The sequence below is a fragment of the Pinus tabuliformis genome, chromosome 8 (assembly GCF_031772625.1).
Source record: "Pinus tabuliformis cultivar Carrire ecotype Pingquan chromosome 8, CPIR1, whole genome shotgun sequence".
Taxonomy (NCBI): Eukaryota; Viridiplantae; Streptophyta; class Pinopsida; order Pinales; family Pinaceae; genus Pinus; species Pinus tabuliformis.
In genome coordinates this window covers 1,708,355,410-1,708,364,948 of record NC_142294.1, presented here as the reverse complement: position 1 = coordinate 1,708,364,948, position 9,539 = coordinate 1,708,355,410, and positions in this window count along the sequence as shown.

The following is a 9,539-nucleotide window of genomic DNA, read 5'->3' as shown; positions in this document are numbered from 1 at the left end:
TGAACCTCTTTATGTCTGCAACGATTCTCACTGCTAAACTATATCGTCGCGATGTCATCGCAGGGGTACATGTGTTTCCTGCGAAAGTCGAATTTTAGGGCTTAGCGCAAGACCACAAGATATTTCTTGTGATGATTTTTCTAAATGCACTGCTTCCTTGTGACGTCATCACTAAGCCCTAGTGTATGACTTGCAATGATCGAGATATGGCGAATTAGTTCAAACAGTTGGCCTTCTGGGTGATTCTAGAACTACTTGTTGGGTCAAACTGGTTCGCCTTTCCTTCTCTAGGATGGTGGTTCCACCTTTTGATAAACCTCCGTTGAAGATAAGCTCCCTCTCCCTCATTTTATGGAGGCTCCTCCTCTTATAAAAGCACTCCCCATTGCTATGATTAGCTAGTTCTTGGTTTTTGGATGGAAGCAAATTAGCTAGCTTTGTTGTGAGTTTGATAAGTTTGCAGTGTGAATTGCTGATAGTTTAGCAATTTGGTTGTGGATTGCCTTAGCCTTGTATTAGAGCTTGTGAGTGAGAGAGAGAGAGTCATCATCCATTTCAGAGATCCATTCTTGAGAGTGAATGCTTCAAGAAACATATCGGCTAGACCCTCCGAGAAAGCTTACGATGTCAAGGCTTGGTTGTAAGCTTTGCTTTTAATTTATTTTGATACAATCAATGATGATTTCGTATGTCTTGTGTAAAATATACTTGATAGCTCATGGTTCCTTGACTTTGTAAGTAAATAGATCATTTTTGTTCTCGGTTATGTGTTTTGTTGTTATCTTTTATTGTTTTAGGATGATTGCTCATTGAGGAGAAAGAAATGATAGCTGGAGTGGTGCAACGAAAGCTTCATTGAACACCAGTTTGAGGTAGGCTTTCAACGATGACTGTTTAAGGAAATTGATTGTTGTTTTGTTTTGTTGTGACTAGACCCACTCTAGGGCTAGAGGGGTTGCCTCTATCTGCAGAGGGAACATTTCCTACTTCACAACACTGCCATGTGTCCTTATCAGAGCCAATCACATGCTGCCATGTGTCCTTATCGAAGCCAATCATATCCTGCCATGTGTCATGCTAGAGGAGAGAGAGGAGTTCCCATCACCCTTGGTTTTGCATTGAAATCCTTTCTTAATATTCCTTTGGCGTTCCTCAACACTTTTAAAATCTGATCGACACTTATCAATATCACAATATTTTAAAGGTTCCTCACTTGACAAAGTTTCGATATTGCGATATCCAATATGTCGATGTTCTGATACACTGATCTGAAGGATTTTGATATCCTCCAATCTGAGGGATACGCTGACCTCTGATCACCGATGCACCGATATGTTGACCTATAATCATTGATGCACTGATATGTTGACCTCCAATCATTGATGCACCAATGTGCTGATCTCTAATATCCTAGACCTATATATTCCAGTCTTCTCTAGGAGTTCAAGTCTCTAATCATCGACAACCCATAACTTTTGATCCAGGAGTCCATTTTTGGACTTCCACATATCGTTGGAAAGCTCTTCGAGAGAACTTTCCAATGGAGAGGGTCCAATGTAGTCTTTAAGACTATATGATATCTATAATATGGCTCCAAGCTCTCTGAAATTATTCTACTCCTTGACCCTTTAGACATTTGGAATCACAACCACCAAGGTGATCCTTTGCATGAAGCATGAAGCTACCATGGACTTCTTCCTGGTCCATCACTGTAATAATCATTTTATAGCTTCTCCAATAAGTCTATTGTTTTGATGATTCTCTATATGAAGCCTACAGCAACCATGAGATTCCTCCTGGTCCACCACTACCAACATTTGTCGTGACAAGCATCCAAGCTAGTTTGGTTGACATCAATGCCAACACTTCTGCCAATAGTTGAGCAATGCCAACTATCCAACACATCTCCCCAACATGATTGTTTTCATTAATTCCAACACACTTTCATATGCCTTTGCTAGGCCACTTTCCATCCAGACAATGCTAACTATCCAACACTTCACATTACCATAATCCTTGTTCCGAGTAGCTACCAAAATATCGGATCTCGACTTTGAAGAGGAAAGCATCGAAATCGTGTTAGAGGAAGATGGGTCCTGAGAAACCATATGAGTCTTTTGATTAGGAAATGGGTTGGTCAACACTACAGGAGAAGTGGAATACTTAATAAATTGATTCACTTCAGTGCATTGAGGACAATCACGTGTAAAGTCCTCGTCATTGCAAATCAAGCAAGGATATTGAGGCTTTCGTTTCTTATCAGAGGACTGATTCGTTTGTTTATCCTACAGAGAGGGATATTTCTTATTCTTACCTTTTCCTTTCTTCTTTCTTCTAGGTTTCTTTTGAGACTTTCCTTTATCATATGAACTAACATTTATGTTAGAAGTAGAAGTCGCAGGAGGGTGGGATTGAGGGTTTTGAGAAATTGTGGGTGGAGAAATACCAGATGGTTTACTCATCGTCTGCATGCTGGTAAAACCAATAATTCCATTAGCAACATGAGATTATTTACTATGAATAAGAGGAACACCAATATTCGAAGGTCTCGAAGAATTTGGTATCTTATCATAGAGCGTGCCAGATTGGGTATAAACCAAATCAAAATATTACACACAAGCAATTACTTGCTCTTTAACCATGAATCCACCTTTGGCCACATATTCTGTTATAGGTGCCAATAGAGATTTGATAAACCATTCCACGAGCAATTGATGAGGAACATAAGATTTAACCAATCGGTGATGATGCCTCCACTCATGAATGTGATCTGAAATGTGAGTGGAATCTGATTAAATGAAGTTGGTTAACAATTTTGTTCCAGTTTAGTATCTGATGGGAAACTAGAAATGCATGAGGAAGTTGGTGGTTAAGGTGCTAAAATCATGGAATGAAGCCTTGGGTAACTTAATATACCATTTAGCAGTGGTATCCATAAGCGTTCTTTGGAAAAGGCGAAGTTGAATAGAATCATCATTAAGGGAGTTTGATGAACACCATAGATGATACGTCATGACATTTATCGACTACTCTTCTCTTTGATTCCCATTGAATTTATGGATATCATAATGCAATTTAGTAGGAATAATCAGCCACCAAGGTGAATGAGCGATGGGGTCATTGGTGAGCCGAGTCAAATCTGGCAACTCGAGAGTGGCCACAAAAGGAAACTACTGATTAAAGTCTGACGGAGGATGATCTAGATATGAAGGAATAACTTGGGAAACAGGCACTTGCATTCCTAGATAAGGAGGGTTCTGGTAATAAGGAACTTGGGTACCAAAATAAGGAGGATTCTGAGAACCAAAATATAAGTGGCCTTGCTTACCAACCCCAAGGTAGCCATGAATTTGTTGGCCTTGAAAAGGCACCTGAGGGATACCCTGATAAGGTCTATACTATTTCCTGATGGGAATTTTCATTGTCCCATGATAAAGAGGGTTTGATTGGTGTTGTTCCATGCCATACACAGTTTGTCCTACTAGAATTTGAGGAATACCTTGTGTAAGTGATTGAGATTCTAAAGGAACTTGTAAAGGCTGAGTAAGTGGGACCTGAGAGGTGTCAGGTACTGAAGGGATGGGTTGAGATGTGATCACATCCTATATAGGTTGACTTACATGGATTTGATCTCGTTGAAGTACAGATTGAGGAATATGAATTTGAGATGATGACACATGTTGGGAAAAAAATGATGAACCCAACATCGAACTAGGTTGAACGAGAAAAGTAGGTTGCCAAACACTAGCATCCCTCCTAGGATAAGGAGGACTGTAATATGGTTGGTTACCAGTTTTAGGTATACCAACAATAGGTTGTCCCCCTACCAAAGGAGGAGGGGATGATGGAGGAAATTGTCCCTCATGTGGAGGGTACCCAACATAAGGATAGTTAGGTTGTTGAAGAAAACATTTCCCACTAATAGGGGCCAGCCTATTGTTTAACTGTCAGTGTAGGAGGAGGAGAAGGAGCGGGACTCATAAGAGCAATGCTAGATGGAATTCCCAAAGTGGAAGACATGGGGGATGTCCATAAACTGGACGATGCACCAGATAAGGTACCATATAAAGATTGATAATATGGTGGGATGGATGGGCCACCATACAGATATGCCTCTCATGTTGTTGAAAACATATATGTAGAAGTGACATTTGGTGTCTCAACCATAGTGGTAGACACAGGTTGGGAAGCCATATCGGTTCTAGACATGGTCAATAATATCGATGTGGATTTCCATGTGAAATTTTGCAGGTGATTCAAAAGAACTAGGCAAAGGAGTTTGTACAAGAGGTGGAGGATGAAGAAGAGGATAGGTTTGATAAATGAAAAGTCCCTCCAAATGAGTAGAAGGATGAGGCTCTTCTTGTGGGATCTCCTTGATACTCACAAGTCCAGGTGGAAGTGGTTCACTGTCGGGGCCGAGATATATGGTAGGCGGATATGTCTGAGACAACGGAAGACAAGATGGAATACCTGAAGTAACATGAAAATATAAATGAGGCTCCTCAGGTTCAATGACCTCAAGAAATAAAGTTTTTGACTCGGGAAGGTCAGATTGTATAACTTCAGGGAACAAAGTCTCAAGTAATTCGATATTGGTTGTGTTAGTTTCATCAATAAGAGTAGATGTAATCTCAGGTTCAGTACTCAAGGGGACAAATGATTCTGGTTGATCAGATTCAAGAGGAGGACCAGAAGTAGTTCATGAGTTTCTCGATTTGGTAGTTTGCATTCTTTTAGGCTTCTGACGATGATCAAGAGTAGCCTCTAGTGGAAGATGAGGCTTATTTTTCATTCTACGTGAACAACAGAGTGCGGGATCTTGTTATTCCACATTGGATAGTAAATTGAGGATAATCTAGGCTTAAAGGATTACCAAGCAACTGTGAACTGCAATATACACCTTGGCAAACCAAAGACTTAACCGACGACAAAAAATCACCTCGAATGTTCTGTTCGGTGTATCACGGTTTGCAAGGCGGCAGACTCAATTACCTATGGATGGATAGAACCCTATTGGGGCTTCCCAAAATATACGTGACGATACATGGGAGTTCAGTCTGTAGTAGTGTTGTCTAATGTGTAACCGTTCGATGAGAGCATTCCCATATAATTTATGTGCATGGAGCGCCACCAATATACCTGAAGGTACGTGGAGTACGATCCTATACACTCACATATGTGGAACATGATTTCACACCCAGGATGAAATGCTGGAAAACAACGATAGCTCCTACGTTTAACGATGCCAAAACACATCTCTAACCTAGACCTCTATGCATTTGTGTTAATGTTACAAATTATCTTTAGGTTGATTCAGTAAATTTTAAGTTAATATTGAATTAAGTTTTAGTTTTCTGGCTCACCACGAATTCACCTGAATTCCCAAAAATGAAAATCTAGCATGAGGAAACAAAATCTTTCCCTTCAATGAAAATATAGCTAAGGAAGGGAAGAGACAAACAATATGCAGCATAGAAAATGCAACAAACAAGATGCTCAATGCAATTCCCTTTTCATGAAATTGTTCCAAAATCAATATAGATGTGAAAACCTAAACTCCAATGCAAGATTTTTTCTTTTCACCACACTTAATTTTCAAAATGAGAAAAACTAAGATGTAAAGTCTAATCATTGATTAAAATGCACTTTTCAGAATGAGGGCCAGAACAACAATTCATCCAAGCGATCAATGATCAAATGGAAAGAAGTTTGAAAGTGACCTAATGATAAGAACAAAGAAAAATCGAAACCAATTCTTACCAAAGGAAATTAAACACAAATGAATACCAAATGGAGGCTTTAGAGAGACCACAAGACATTCAAAACTTAGGGAAGGTTAGTTGGAAGTAGGATGATCAAATCAAAACTAAAAAAACAAGGAAAAATTTGTGCAAAAATAAGGATCAACACAGGTGCAAAAGAGGCACTAGTGCTCTGAAAAACAAACATAGAGAGGGCCCAGGTGGCGTTCAATGCTCTATTAGCATACCAGAGGGTGCGTTGGTCCTACGAAAGAGGATTCTGACACACAAAAATGAAAACAAGACTCAATGCAATCACTTCCTAGGTCTGCTCTTGGTTGGTTAAAGCAACAAAGGTCAATAAATCAAACACAATGGACAAAGAAACCACCAAGGGAATACACCATTCCCCAGTATGGTCACCAATTTGTTATGCGGGATTTATGACTATGGACAGAAATATCTCCCCTAGGTTTGGTGGCTAACCTAGAACAACAAAATGACAAAGGATCCAATGTTTTCCTTAAAGTAAGTAGATGAGGGGAAGAAACCTACTTGGAATTTGTCGTATGTTTCACTTTTTCTTTGGCTTGAATTTTCCAATCCTAGCTTCAACTACCAAAATTAGAACTTGCACAACTAGAAAACACAAGCGAAGAAACTATGAGATATATGTAGCATCATCTATATACTTTATTCAACATATCAACATGGTATTGAAATATATGAGATAATGAAAACACATATAGGAAAACAATAGAACTCTTTGTATTGATATAAATGGAGTGAGTTACAACCATAAATAGGTGTCGATCTTATAGAAGAGCTCCTCCAAGTTTTTTACGTATCCATCCTTTTCCACAAAGTGAAACTCCATCACCCCAAATGCATGAAAGGATAACTCTCACAACAATAGCATAAGGGTAGAATCACTCTCCCGAAGCCAACCCCTTGTATATGTAAGGTTGTAAATATATAGCGGAGTGAGGTAAGTTGGGAATTCTTATCCTTTTACCAATATTGGGATTGAGATCCATTCTTGATGGGAGGATGATATATAAGGATAAGGGATGGAATCTCCAAGGTAGGATAGGATAGGATTCGAAAGTTTTATCTAAGGTAAATGGTTACAACAGATCCTCAAAGCTTTTGGAAATGGAGGCTTCTGGATTCTATCTTTTTCCCAAATTTCTAAAACCAACGCAAGTTCAAAGAGGGCAACCTGTAGGTGATCAACGCAGGCCACAGTGGAGCAACTTGCAGGTGAATGCTATCTAGCAAGAGGCTAGGGTGCATTGGTCTAAAATTGGGTCAGATGATGCAGTTTAGCGTAGAAAATGTGGGGAATGAGAGAGTCATGCATAGGGCTTTGTGCAATGATCATGTAAAGGGGGAACAGGATGTGAATGATCCCATAGGAGGTTGATTGATCAGATGAGACAAAATATCATATAATAGGTTCTTTGAGGAATATTTGTTAAAAAACACAATTTTTCAGATTTATAAAATTACACCCAAATTTAAAGAAAATGAAAAATCAACATAAGGAACTGTTCTCTAATTTTTTATATGGCTGTTACGAATTGTACTTAGTTTGTTCATGATTTTTTGGATGTTATATCCTACGTTTATAATGTAATTTATATAAAAGAGGGGAATGGGAGCATTGGAAGAATTAATTGTAAAAAGTGTTGGGCTTTCTCTTAACATAGATATTACGTTGGGGCCAATCTCTGTCTGGAAACAGGATTCTGAGCTTTTTCTCCATGATGTAAAGGAATGAGAAATATTTAATCTACATAACTTATGCCAAGTTTTATCTATTTTCTGGTGTATTTAATGGTTAATTTCACCTTGTGATTTAATTTCTTTTTAGGAGGGTGTGAGCTCATCATCCCTCTTATCTATTGATTTATTAAGTGGTATGATCAGTTTGTTGAGTGGTGTGTGAGATATCTTATTCTTGTGTGTTAACTATTGAAGTTTACCTTTAGATCTAATAAACATGTGTGTTGAATTTATGCTTTGTCTTTCTAAGGTTTACACAACTCATTATTTTATATTTGGTTTGCATTGAGACCTAGAAGCATACCATATATATTGGGTGTGAAAATTGATCATAAGATATCATAATAGTTTTTCATATGCTTTGTTGCTAGATTTGGTTTACATTTTTAATGCTATTATTTATCTGCAATGATTCCACGAAATATTGAAACAAAGATATTAGAGAATGCAAGTTATATCTATAGCTCTCGAGTCACCATTGACTCAAGAGTTGGAGATCTCTCCAAATATATACTTTTCTATCACATTTAAAGGATAATAGACTTTGAATATTGAAATCCTTTCATCTATAACTTGGATCCCAAGTTATATCATGAGAGAAAATATTTCATTCTAGACAATGCTTTATAATGAACATGAGTGTGCCTTCAATGCCAAAGTTCACAAAGATTATATGTTTTGTGCATTAGGGCTTGGATTGAGAAACCAAGGAGAAGATATAGGCATCCAATTCATACATTAATGAATTGTTGTAGTGGCTACAACCACCCTCCAAAATTTTGTGTATGCTTCATTTTGGAGCCTCCCTCCTCAAATCACAGCAGCTCATCTTACACTAACCCAGGTACTTGTGCTTTAATTGAGCTTTATCTTTTGCATTGCGACTTGTGTTTTCTAATTTGCTTTACTGTCTAACCCGCAAGTTTGTCTCTTGAGTTGGTTTCAACCCAATTGCGGGCTTACCTTAGTGAACTGTGCATTCCTTGAGGTAAACCAACCATGCTCTCAAGAATTGTACAGTCCAAGCCAACAATGAGCCTTTAGCGCCAGAATTGTGCAGAGCTAGTTGATAGCCAACCTTCATCTGGGAAACTATGCAAAGCATGAGAGGCAACCCAGAGTCACTCAACCCATAAATTGTGTATAAGTCTTTCTACTTAGACATCGCTTTATGCATAAGCTATAAGGTTGCACTTTCCTTCCCAGAACCACGCAATCTCTCCAAGAAATGAATGGAAAATTGCCCTCGAAAATCAAAAGCATTCCTAGGAAGTAGGGATCTATTATTGATTTTCTGAAGGTGGCACCATGCTATCTTTAGAAGTTTCCGCAAAGTGTCCCTTTTGTTCTTGATCTCAAGCATGCATGTCATGAATTATATTTTTTTCTCAATTCGATTAATATATGCCTCTAGATCTCATTTGTATACTTGATCATCAAGTTCTAGCATGCCTACGGAGATCAAGGAACCTTTGGAGCATCACTATCACTTTTCGAGTGAGTTTTTCTTTTATCATCTTTTGTTGCTTTTTCTTGTTTAGCTTGTGAGAGTGTTGTTTCACTTGTTTTGTTGAGCGACTACTGGCATTTTAACTTGTAGAAGTGTTGTTTCAAGTTTTTCATTTCCTTTCTCAAGTGTCACATGCATTACCCTGTTTTTGCACTAACGGTCGTTATTGCGACAAATCTCTCCACATGCTTCATTCTCATTCTATTTGATTGATCCCTACACTTTCTTTACTTGTGTGCATCATCACTCAATCAAATCTGCACTCAACATCACACCATCCTTCAGATTTTCTTGATTGCACACTCCCCTTGGGCAGATATGGGCTCCCTTAGCCCGGATCTCACATTCACTTGCATGCACTATGAAATCTGGCAGCTCAAGGCCTATGCCTTGGCTTCTGGAAGTGTGCATAGGTTTTCCTAGCCTGGCTCCAACTGCGCACTACGTATTTCCAGGAGCCAGTCTCCCAACTTCATCACCGAGACCGCGTAATGCCC